General features: G+C 41.1%; 1 protein-coding gene across 2 annotated transcripts in view; it reads left to right on the top strand.

The window, feature by feature from the left end:
* JMY (junction mediating and regulatory protein, p53 cofactor) overlaps positions 1-12,452 on the top strand; it is a 104,354-nt gene that overhangs the window by 52,867 nt on the left and 39,035 nt on the right. The window lies entirely within an intron of this gene.

Here is a 12,452-nt window from a genome sequence, read left to right as displayed (position 1 = left end):
AATCGGGACATTCCGAGGATTTACTGGAGTTCTGTTAATGTTGGATATCATTTAGAAATCTCCTAACAATTTTTACCTTTCTTCATTCAGACTCGAAATGTATGCAAAAATAAGTGTTGGTGTGCTGCTCAAAAGTTGGCAGAAATCGTGAAATTTTGATATTGAAAATATGACTGATCGTGCCAAAAAGGTAGAATTTTTTTTTTTTCCTAAATGGCTTCCTTTACCTTAGTGCAGTCCTCCTTCACTTACCTCATCCTTCCATTTTGCTTTTAACCCTGACCTTTAGGCAGCTAAAGGACCTGGCCAGTTTTTGCGATTCGGCACTGCGTTGCTTTTACTGACAATTCCGCGGTCGTGCGACGTGGCTCCCAAACAAAATTGGCGTCCTTTTTTCTCCACAAATAGAGCTTTCTTTTGGTGGTATTTGATCACCTCTGCGGTTTTTATTTTTTGCGCTATAAACAAAAATAGAGCGACAATTTTGAAAAAAAATCAATATTTTTTACTTTTTGCTATAATAAATATCCCCCAAAAACATATAAAAAAAAAATGTTTTCCTCAGTTTAGGCCGATACGTATTATTCTACCTATTTTTGGTAAAAAAAATCGCAATAGGCGTTTATTGATTGGTTTGCGTTTACAAAATAGGGGATAGTTTTATTGCATTTTAATAATTATTTTTTTTACTACTAATGGCAGCGATCAGCGATTTTTGTTTTTATTTTATTTTTTATTTCGTGACTGCGACATTATGGCGGACACTTTGGACAATTTTGACACATTTTTGGGACCATTGTCCTTTTCACAGCAAAAAATGCATTAAAAATTGCAGTTTGGGAGTTAACCACTAGGGGGCGCTGCAGGGGGTTAAGTGTAACCTCATTTGTGTTTCTAACTGTAGGGGGGTGTGGCTGTAGGTGTGACGTCATTGATTGTGTTACCCTATAAAAGGGAACACACGATCGATGACGGCGCCACAGTGAAAAACGGGGAAGCTGTGTTTACACACAGCTCTCCCCGTTCTTCTGCTCCGGAGACTGATCGCAGGACTCCAGCGGCGATTGGGTCACGGAGCTTCGGACCGGGTCAAGAGCGTGCGCCATGGGCGCGCTCCCGCGACCCACGGCTGGGCACTTAAAGAGGACGTGCTTGTGCCCAGCCGTGCCATTCTGTCGACGTATATGTGCATAAGCGGTTAAATGTCCCTAGTTCGTCTGAGAAATCCTCACTTCCTGTTCTTCTGTATGTAACTCCACACAGTAATGCAAGGCTTTCTCCGTGGTGTGGAGTGTCCTGCTCGCCCCCTCCCCTGGAATACAGGAGAGTCAGGATGCTCTCTACGTTGCAGATAGTGATAGAAGCTGGGTGTTAGTGGGCGTCCTGACTCTCATGTAGTCCAAACACCCAGCTTCTATCTCTATCTGCAACGTAGAGAGCATCCTGACTCTCCTGTATTCCAGGGGAGGGGGCGAGCATGACACTCCACACCAGGGAGAAAGCCTCGCATTACAGTGTGTAGTTACAGACAGAAGAACAGGAAGTGAGGATTTCTCAGAAGAAATAAGGACATTTAAAAACAAAATGGAAGGATGAGGTAAGTGAAGGAGCACTGCACTAAGGTAAAGGAAGCTATTTAGGGAAAAAAATTGTACCTTTACAACCCCTTTAAGGCTAGTGATCATATGAAGCCATTTATTATCACATAGTTTTGGCTTCTTTTTATATCGTAACTGAAATCACCCAAATGGCCCTGATCAAAAGTTTACATGCCCTGGAATGTTTGGCTTTGGTAGAGACACACCTTCAAATGGCAATTAAAGTAGTTCTAAAGTCAGATGGTTTTTCATCTCAATACATTTTATGCATTAAGATAAAAAACCTTCGGCATGCAGCAGCCCCCTCCTAATACTTACCCAAGCCCCATCTTGATCTAGCGATGTTGCACATGAGCCTCAGCTGTTTATGACTATCACTCCTGATTGGCTGAGCCAATGGCGCCTGCTGCTGTCAACTAAACTCAAACCCACGGCTGTCTGAATGGACTCACAGAGCAGTGGCTCAGGTGCCTCCATAGCAAGCTGCTTGCTGTGGGGACTCTCAGCAAAAGGGAGGGACCCAAGAAGAGGAGGATCTCTACTGCGCTGTGCAAAACCACTACACAGAGCAGGTAAGTATAACATGTTTGGTATTTAAAATAAAAAAACTTTCATATCACTTTGAAGGTTAATTTCCCACATACACTATATTTCCAATAGTATTGGGACACTTGACTTTACACGCACTTGAACTTTAATGGCTTCCCAGTCTTAGTCTGTAGGGTTCAATATTGAGTTGGCCCACCCTTTGCAGCTTTACCAGCTTCAGCTCTTCTGGGAATGCTGCCCACAAGGTTTAGGAGGGTGTCTATGGGGATGTTTGACCATTCTTCCAGAAGTGCATTTATGAGGTCAGGCACTGATGTTGGACAAGAAGGCCTGGTTCGCAGTCTCTGCTCTAATTCATTCTTAAGGCGTTCTATCGGGTTGAGGTCAGGACTCTGTGCAGGCCAGTCAAGTTCCTCCACCCCAAACTTTCTCATCCATGTCTTTATGGACCTTTCTTTGTGCACTGGTCCAAATCATTTGGTGGAGGGGGGATTATGGTGGGGGGTTGTGTTTATGAGGTTGGGCTTGGCCCCTTAGTTCCAGTGGAGCGAACTCTGAAGGCGTTGGCATACCAAGACAATTGGACAATTTAATGCTCCCAACTTTGTGGGTAAGAGTTTGGGGATGGCCGCCTCCTGTTCTAACTTGACTGCTCACCAGTGCGAAGATCTTTGATTGCAGGAAATAAATTTGCACCATGGGCTGACTAAGTCTTCATGCACACTAGACGTTGGCTCCCTGTGCATGAGACTGCAAGCAGCCTGCAAATATCTGCAAGGCTGAAAGCTGCTGGGGGGTATACCGAGTGGTACTGAAGTTTAGGGCTGGTACACAAGTAGTTACAGGTTTTAAGTTTAAGAGCTGGAGGAAATGTCCAAGGACGACGCGTGCAGAAATCGGCGCACTTGTGTTTTAATTGATAACTACAAGTCCATCTGTAGTGGTGGTTGTGCCGTGTTCAGCCTTAAATATGGTTCTAACATGAAACGTTGTGGGTTTAGCCTTTAGTCTTCCGCTTACACTTTTTTATTTTTTCTAAATAATTTGAAAAAAATATATTGTAGGTGTGTGTGTGTGTGTGTGTGTGTGTGTGTGTGTGTGTGTGTGTGTGTGTATGTGTGTATGTGTGTGTGTGTGTGTGTGTGTATATATATATATATATGTGTATATATAAACATTTTGTGGCTACAAAGGCATGTATTTATGTGAAACGTTCAACAAATAAAAAGCAGATATTCATGATGGCTGTTTAGGGGTCAGGCCCAAAACAACTTGATAAATCATCCTATGCAGAAGCTCCACCGGATCCCAAATGGCCTGATTGCTACCACCTTGAGGTCAGGGCACCATAGGAAAAAAAAAATTCTGAAAACTCTTTAGGAAGGAGCAGTTTCAGGTAAGCAGCCTTTGACATAGATGATGAGTGAATAGGTTTAACCCTATTTAAATCATTGTCTTGTCTTCATCATGCTGGGCTGACAAAGAGCTCAGCTGTGTGTTTTCTCTGCCACCCAAAAAGTGTAATTAATAATGCTGTCATTTTGTGTGCTGCTTCTTCCCGCTCACTGATCTTGTCAGTTCATGTTGCTGGACAATCTCCATGATGTCATTCCCTGTGCATTTGGTGGCTTTTCATGAAGCTTCACAATTCTGTTCCCTTAACAATTACAGCATTTCTCTGATCTTCACATGTAACGTTCTGGAATAGTTATCTAAGGCCGTTTTTGCTTTTGTATTCCAAAGCCAAGCATATTTTATATTTATGCAAATTGGTAAGGTTATATATAGCTTCGATTTGCACATGTAAACACAGCTGCTAACGTGCATTGAAGCAGTTGGTAATCTGGATATGTTGCATTATGTCTCTTGGCTGTGATCACTGACAAATGCATAAAAACAAATTTACTTACACACACACACATATACACACACACACACATACACACACACACACATACATACATACATACATACATATACACATACACAGTTTTAGGCAGTTGTGAAGAAAAATATAGATCGTATTTAACACGCACAGGTGTATAACATGAAAAAGGAGAGAGTTTGGTCGGGGGGACTTTAAATGAGGCCAATCACTATGTAGCGTAAGCATGTGGGATATACAGTATTGCTTAATTGGGTTCCAACACGAAAAGGGGGAATTAGTTGGGGACTTTGAATGGGAGATGTATACCAAAAAGCAGTCTTGGCAAAGAGCATTTTATCATGCCTTGTGAGATCATGTACAGAATACTGAATGACAAAAAAATTGCATCCGCAAAATCGCATAAACATGCTACAAATTACATATACATATTGACGCCATGGTACTTGGCATATCGTGCACAACATGAACCACTGGAGGGGCTTGATGGTATAATGAGAATCTAGGAGTAAAACGATATAAAAAACATAGTCATCTGTATGAACATCTTGCATCCATGTATGTCCGACGCGTTTCGAAACTTAGTTTCAGGGATTTTTTTTTTTTTTAAAGAACTTTGAAGCAAAATAAGGATCATTGCCCATCTGCAGCCTCACAATTGCCCATCAATGCAGCATAATGCCCATCTGCAGCCTCCTCATTGATGAATGCAGCCTGATCAATGCCCATCTCAGGGAGGGGGTGGCATAAGTGCCATCACATTACATACAGCGAGAATCTCCTGTTTACCCAGCGGCCTCTTTAATACAAAGTCCCACCTCCTGGACCAGCTTCTATGGTAGACAGAACACTGGTCCAATGCCAGCCCTGGAGACCGGACTTCCTATTACAAAGGCCGCTGAGTAAACAGGACATTCTCCCGCTTTATGTAATCTGATGGTGCTCGTCACACCCCCCTCCCAGTTCTCCCCGAGGCAGCCCAAATTGCAGTCTCGGTGTATAACATGCACACACTATTTGCAACCGATTTGCTGGGTTAAAAAGTGAGTGTTGTATGCCAATAAATACAGTATTTCAATTGTTTGTTTTGGCAATTAACAAAATGCAGAAGAAAAATCGAAATCCAATCAATTTTTGATGTGACTACTCTTTGGCTCCTGATCAGCAATAATTCTTACTCTCTTGCACCAAGTCAGGGATTTTGTCGGATTAGAGTCAGGTGTATGATTATACCAAGCAGGTGCTAATGATCATCAATTTCATATGTAGGTTGAAACGGTCATTAACTGAAACTGCTGTGTAGGAGGCAAAAAAATTGGGTGAGGAACAGTCAGTCTGCTACTAAGGTGAGGTTTTGGAAGGCAGTTTCATGTCATAGGTCATACAGCTACAAGACATCAGCAAGGTCTCTCCCAGGCAAAGCTTTCAAGGCCGACTGGGGTTTCAAGATATCCTGGTCAAGCTCTTTTGAAGAAGCACAAAGAAACGGGCAACGTTGGGGACCGTAGACAAGGAAACCTAATGCAGCAGATAAAAAACATACCATAGTTGGCTGGACATCTTCCGATGTCGAAGAGAACCATCAGCACAGAACTTGAGAAAACCTGTGGGACCCAGGTACACCCAGCTACTGCCTGGAAAAGTCTGGCCAGAAGTGGTCTTCATGGAATATTTGCAGCCCAAAACATCGGATGTGGCAACAAGGCTAAGTGACTCAATTATGCTCAAAAACATAGGAACTCTGGAGCAGAAAAATGGCAGCAGGTGCCCTGGACCGATGGTCAAAATTTGAAATGCTGTATTTATCGGCGTATAACACACACATTTTCCACTGAAAATAGAGGGTAAACGGTGCCTGCGTATTATACGCCGATATTGTGTTTTTACCAGGGGGGGGGTCTGCCCCAGGAGGCACACATCATGGCCGCCCTGCCTCTCCTGGCTCTGGGACATCGCTATCTGCATAGTCTAAAGTTGAGAAAAAAATCCCTTGCCAGCCCCTTGTCCCTACACTGCTTCTCCTGTGTCATTGTCATTGTAAAACCGCTTTTAAATGCCTCAATAGCTCAGTTTTTTCTGGCTGCTTTCCTCCTTCCACTCCTCCTCCTCCGGAGTGTAGCTTTAGAAATTTGGGTTTGTGTTATACGGTATTTGGCTGTAGCAGGGGGTAGTTTGTTCACTGAAGGACAAGAGAACAGTACGATAATGAGCGTCTGCAGGCATCCGTGAAGTATGGTAAATGTTCCCAGCAAGTTTGGGGCTGCATTTCTGCAGTTGGAGTTTTGATCATGATCAATGTGTCCTCATTGCTGAGAAATACAGGCAGATACTTATTCATCATGCCCTACCATCAGGGAGGTGTGTGACTGGCCCTATATTTATTCTGCAGCAGGACAATGACCCAAACATACAGCCAATGTCATTAGGAACTATCTTCAGTGTAAAGAAAAACAAGGAGTCTCGAAAGTGATGGTTTTGCCCCCACAGAGCCCTGGTCTCAACATCATCAAGTCTGTCTGGGATTACAGAAGCATTTGAGGCAGCCTACATCCACAGAGAACATGTGGTTAGTTCTTGGAGATGTTTGGAACTACTCCCTATCACTGAGTTTCTTTGAAAACTGTGTGCAAGTGTATCTGGAAGCATTGGTGGTGTTTTGAAGGCAAAGGGAGGTCACACCAAATTTTGATTTTGATTTCTCTTCTGTTCATTTACTTTTCATTTTAATTGATGAAAACAAACTACTGCAGCATATTTTTACACCTGCCTAAACCTTTTGCACATTATTATGTGTGTGTGTGTGTGTGTGTGTGTGTGTGTGTGTGTGTGTGTGTGTGTGTGTATATATATATATATATATATATATATATATATATGTATATATATATATATAATATATACATTTTTATTTATTTGTGTGTGTGTGTGTGTACAGTATCTCACAAGTGAGTACACCCCTCACATTATTGTAAATATTTTATATCTTTTCATGTGAACACTGAAGAAATGACACTTTGCTACAATGTAAAGTAGTGAGTGTACAGCTTGTATAAAGGAGGGGGATCATGCTCGGCTTCAGTATGTCACCGTACATGTTGGCATTCATGGTTCCCTCAATGAACTGTAGCTCCCCAGTGCTGACCGCACTCTTGCAGCCCCAGACCATGACACTCCCACCAGCATGCTTGACTGTAGACAAGAAACACTTGTCTTTGTACTCCTCACCTGGTTGTCACCACACACGCTTGACACCATCTGAACCAAATAAGTTTATCTTGGTCTCACCAGACCACAGGCATGGTTCTAGTAATCCATGTCCTTGGTCTGCTTGTCTTCAGCAAACTGTTTAGTGGCTTTCTTGTGCTATCATCTTTAGAAGAGGCTTCCTTCTGGGATGACAGCCATGCAGACCAATTTGATGCAGTGTGCTTCGTATGGTCTGAGCACTGACAGGCTCACACGTCTACTTCCCAAAGTGAACCTCTGGTTATGATGCTGAGCACGTACACTCCACTTCTTTGGTCGACCATGGCGAGGCCTGTGATCTTGGCCACTGTGCTACAGTTCAGTTTCAGGGTCTTGGCAATCTTCTTATAGCCTAGGCCATTTTTATGTAGAGGAACAACTTTTTTTCAGATCCTCAGTTCTTTGCCATGAGGTGCCATGTTGAACTTCCAGTGACCAGTATGAGCGAGTGAGAGCAAAAACACCAAATTTAACACACCTGTTTCCCATTTCACATCTTGAGATCTTGTAACACTAACGAGTCATGTGACACTGGGGAGGGAAAATGGATAATTGGGCCCAATTTGAACATTTTTACTTAGGGATGTACTTCCTTTTGTTGCCAGTGGTTTAGACATTAATGGCTGTGTGTTATTTTAAGGGGGCAGCAAATGTACACTGTTATACAAGCTGTACACTGACCAATTTTCATTGTAGTAGTGTAATTTCTTCAGTGTGTATGTGTATGTGTATATATAATTTATGCAGGCATCCAGGATAAAGCTGTCCACCTAGATCATCCTCCACACCGCCATCAACCGCATCCCTTCCACGCTGCGCTCCATGAGCGCATCAAGCCTCGCTTTAAGATCTCTCCACTGCAGGGTAGTCTTCCCGGTCACGATTGCAGACTTACAGCGATGAGAGCCGGTGTCCTGTCGAGAAATGCCCGAACGGAACTACGCAGCACATGCACAGAACGGAGTCGCCGAATGGCTGAGTTTACGATCGGCTGTGGATGGCGCCTGTGCACAATAGCCTAAAGAGGACCTTTGATCATGTTGTGTTTTTTTTTTTTAACGTGTAAAAATAGAAAAAAATTCAAGAGTCCCCGTGCTCTCGCGCACAGAAGCGAATGCACACGTAAGTATGCATATGTAAACTCCTTTAAACCACACGTGAAGTATTGACACGTGCATTTAGAGGGAGAGCAACAATTCTAGCTAGACTTCCTCTATAATTCTAAACATGTAACCTGTAAAAAAAAAAAATGTAAGGCGTCTCCTATGGAGATTTTTAAGTACCGAAGTTTGGCGCCATTCCCCGAGTGTGCGCAATTTTAAAGCGTGGCATGTTGACTGTCTACTCGGCGGAACATCTTTCACATTTATACAAAAAAAACGGGCTAACTTTACTGTTTTTTTTAATTCATAAAATGTTTGAAAAATTGTTGCGCAAATACCATGTGACATAAAAAGTTGCAACAACTGTCATTTTGTCTGCTAAAAAAAACATAATGTTTGGGGGTTCTGAGTTATTTTTTTTTAGCAAAGAAAGATGATTTTTACATATAGGAGAGGAGTGCCAGAATAGGCCTGGTATGGAAGTGGATAAATGTAACCATATTGCTACACGTAGAGGCTCCTCTCTTCTCTTTTATACTCTGTAGCTTCCGCTGGATTTTGCTTCTATTCCCCTTGTGGAGACTGCCATTTGTGGATGGGAAATTTCATGGTTACACAACCTATCTTTTTATATGGACTGTAGACTGAAGGACTTATGGATAAATGGTTGTGGAACGAATCGTCAGATTTTTCCATTGTTTCTTATGGGTATATTTGTTTAGCTATACAAGTGCTTTGGATTACAAGCCTCTTCCCTAAACGAATTATGCTTGCAATCCAAGGTTTTAGTATGTATGTATGTATGTATTTTACACAAGAGTAAGTCATTCCTGCCATGCTGTAAGTTTATTACCGCTCCGAGATCACATCAACAGTGGGCTCCTGAGAAAAATTAAAGATCTCTGTATAATGCAATTATTTTTACTTCACAAGTCCATCTTCATACAAAATCTAAATAACTCAAGCAAATGTACAGTTTCAAGCATTACAATGCTCTTCATATCAAAAAATTAAACAAAGTGGATCTATCAATTGGACACCATGCAACCAAAAGGTCTTAATGTGAAGTTGGACATATACTACTTTTTATATAATAGTTATTATTAATAATGTTTGAAATCTTAAGTATTGGTTTGCTATTCAATGTGTTTAATGAATATTAACATTTTAGTATTTTATTTGGTAGTTGGTTATTTTGTTTGTATTGGGTAATTTGTAGATCAGATCATTAAAGCGGAACCACACTGTATCCGAGCACCACAAACCAAAAACGCTATTTAATAAAAAAATATATATATATATATATTATTCTAAGCAAACTCCCCCGGCCATCCATATTTCCATGTTTTATTTTGCTTAGAAATCACTTTGAAAAACACCTCCTAGCATTTCTGGTTGTGGCCATCTTGAGTAAGGGCAGATGATTCTGTTGAATTTACTTCCTGGAATCTATTTCCCCCTAGCTGAGGCATGCAGACAGAAGGGTGTGGTTATCTGAGAAACCCCTCCTCCCCTCCTGAAGACTCCTGGAATCTATGAAATTTTTTGCATAGGACTGGCAACCAGAAAGGAACTGAAGTGTAAAAAAAACAGTAAATCTAATATTCTTTTCAATCTATTAATGCTGGCAGCATAAGGATTAAACATAGTCCGTGCTAAAGAGACTGAAGTTTCCCTTTTTTAATGTTATAGTCAATACAAAAGTAAGGTAAATGTAATGGTGTTCAGGAAGGGAAGAGTAAAAAGGATTAGGGCCCGTTCACAGCAGAATGCAGTGTGGGAAACCCTTGTTCCGTAAGTGTTTCCTGCACCACATTCAAAATGAATTGGGTGTGTGATCTGCTGCAGGTGTCCATAATCCTAAGGACACCCCAAGTACAGATCGCAAACGGTGTATTTTTGCCTGCACTAGATCCAGTGCAGAGAGATTTTTTAACCAGCAGTGCAGAATGGGTGAGGGATCTCAGTCATAGAGTAACAAAGAATGTTGCAAAGCGCAATATGGATTTTAATCATGAGAGTGTTATAATTGATGGTTAAATAAAGGTATTTTAGTACAGTAAGCACTATAAGCTATTTCTACCATTTGTTTCTTTTGAGTGCATGGTTCAGTTTTGGAGATAATATATGCATTCTCTTGGAATGATGGATTATCTTGACCTGGGCAAACTGTCGTGATGAACTCCTGGTGAGTAAAAGGGATATTTGGACCTACAAAACCATTAAAGTAGGAATCTAGGCAAAACCTTTTTTTTCATTTTGGATAGAGCAAAAAAGGGTTATAACCCCTGTCGCGTGTTTTTTTTTCCTTTCTTTGTCCCAATGCAGAGATTTCCCTTCACTTCCTGTCCCATTTGTCTAACAGGAAGTGAGAGAAAATCCCTGCAAATAAAGGGAACTTCTTCGGCTCACCAGAACTAGTATTCCCAGTGGAAGATATCCCCTCTATTTCTTTTCTGGGGACAACCCAAAAGTTTATATTTTCTTTTACTTTCAATGATAATGGTAAACAGGGCAAATATAGAGGGTGAATCTTCCTAACGGGGGCTATCTCCACTCTGTTGAACAATAATAATAAAAAAAAAAGTTTTGCCTTTTTTTTTGTATACTTTAAGTCCAAATTACAAGGTGAGAGCACAATTGGTGTTTTTTGGAGAGTGCAGCTTTACTACGGTGGCGCACAGCGGTGAATTTTTAGTTTTGGGTGGAGTGGTACACAAAAGATTGTGTTTGGGATACTGGACTTGCACAATTTTATTTTGAAATGTGGACACTTAAGGAGTATATGCATACATATTGAGCACATGATTTATATTTTTGGGGTATGTTAAAAAGTGCTGCATGTATTATTTCATTTGTAATTTGCTTCATTAGGTGGACTATCTGTGTAGTCTATTGTTTTTTATAGATTAGAGTAGGTGCAGCACAGGAGAATATAGATAACATTTTGCATACTGTGTAATAGATGTAGAGAAGCACTGGGCATATTGGAGACTAAAAAATGAGCCAAGGATAGAAGAAAGTGGTTGATTAGTAGCTGAAGCCCATCGGTACAACCAGTCTGTCTGATTTTTTGCATGCAGTTACTGCCGGCGATTAGTAGCTATGCTGCATTCAATTATATACTGCCCACGCTCACCTGACCCAAAACCAATAGAACACCTCGGGGACATTTTTTCAGTCCATCCGGCGCCAGAAGGTTGTACCTCAGTCTGTTCAGAAGCTCAGTGATGCTCTGGTGCAGATCTGGAAGGAAATACCCCAGGACACCATCCGTTGTCTCATTGGGAGAATGCCCTGATGTCAGGCATGCATACAAGCATGTGAGGGCCATACAAACTACTAAGGACCTTTTTGAGTTGCTACAAAGAAATTTCAGCAAAATGGACTAGCCTGCTGTATCTTTTTTTTTTTTTTTTGGGGTGTCTTTCAAATCGGCCCTCTGTAGGTTGATAATTTTCATTCGCATCAAACGATGTTGCATCTAGGGCTGCAACTAACGATTATTTTCATAATCGATTAGTTGGCCGGTTATTGTTTCGATTCCACAATAGCATTTAAATTTTTTTTTTTTTGGGCCAATTTGTTGTTGGGCAGATTACAAAACACAAATTGCCGCAAAAAACACATTACATGCTTTTCTGCAGCTTCTCCATATTGAACCAAAAAAACAAAATGGCACCATTTTGCGTTAAAACGTTTTTGCCCTTTCCAAATACGCAGCAGCTGAAAAAAAATCATGGATGTGAACGTGTCCCATAGGAAACCATGTAAATGAACTGTAATGTGTTTCTGCAAAAAGCACCAAAAAACAGAGGTGTGAACCCAGGCCTAAGATGTTTAGTAACATAATGGGGTTACAAAAACTTAATAAGTACAAAAAGAGCAAATAATCGCTACTGTAAGGGGTTCATTTTTTTTACTGCGGGACAGTGAAAGTGATATTTACAGTAGCGATTTGCTCTTTTGTACTAATTTTAGTTTTTTTAACCCCATTATGTTACTGGCCGATTAATGGATTATGAAAATTGTAATCGATTAATTTCATAATCGATTAGTTGTCGATTAATC

This window comes from Rana temporaria, chromosome 1 (genome assembly GCF_905171775.1).
Source record: "Rana temporaria chromosome 1, aRanTem1.1, whole genome shotgun sequence".
Classification (NCBI taxonomy): Eukaryota; Metazoa; Chordata; class Amphibia; order Anura; family Ranidae; genus Rana; species Rana temporaria.
The sequence above is the reverse complement of the archived record's forward strand: the minus strand, read 5'-3'. Positions and strand labels throughout refer to the sequence as shown.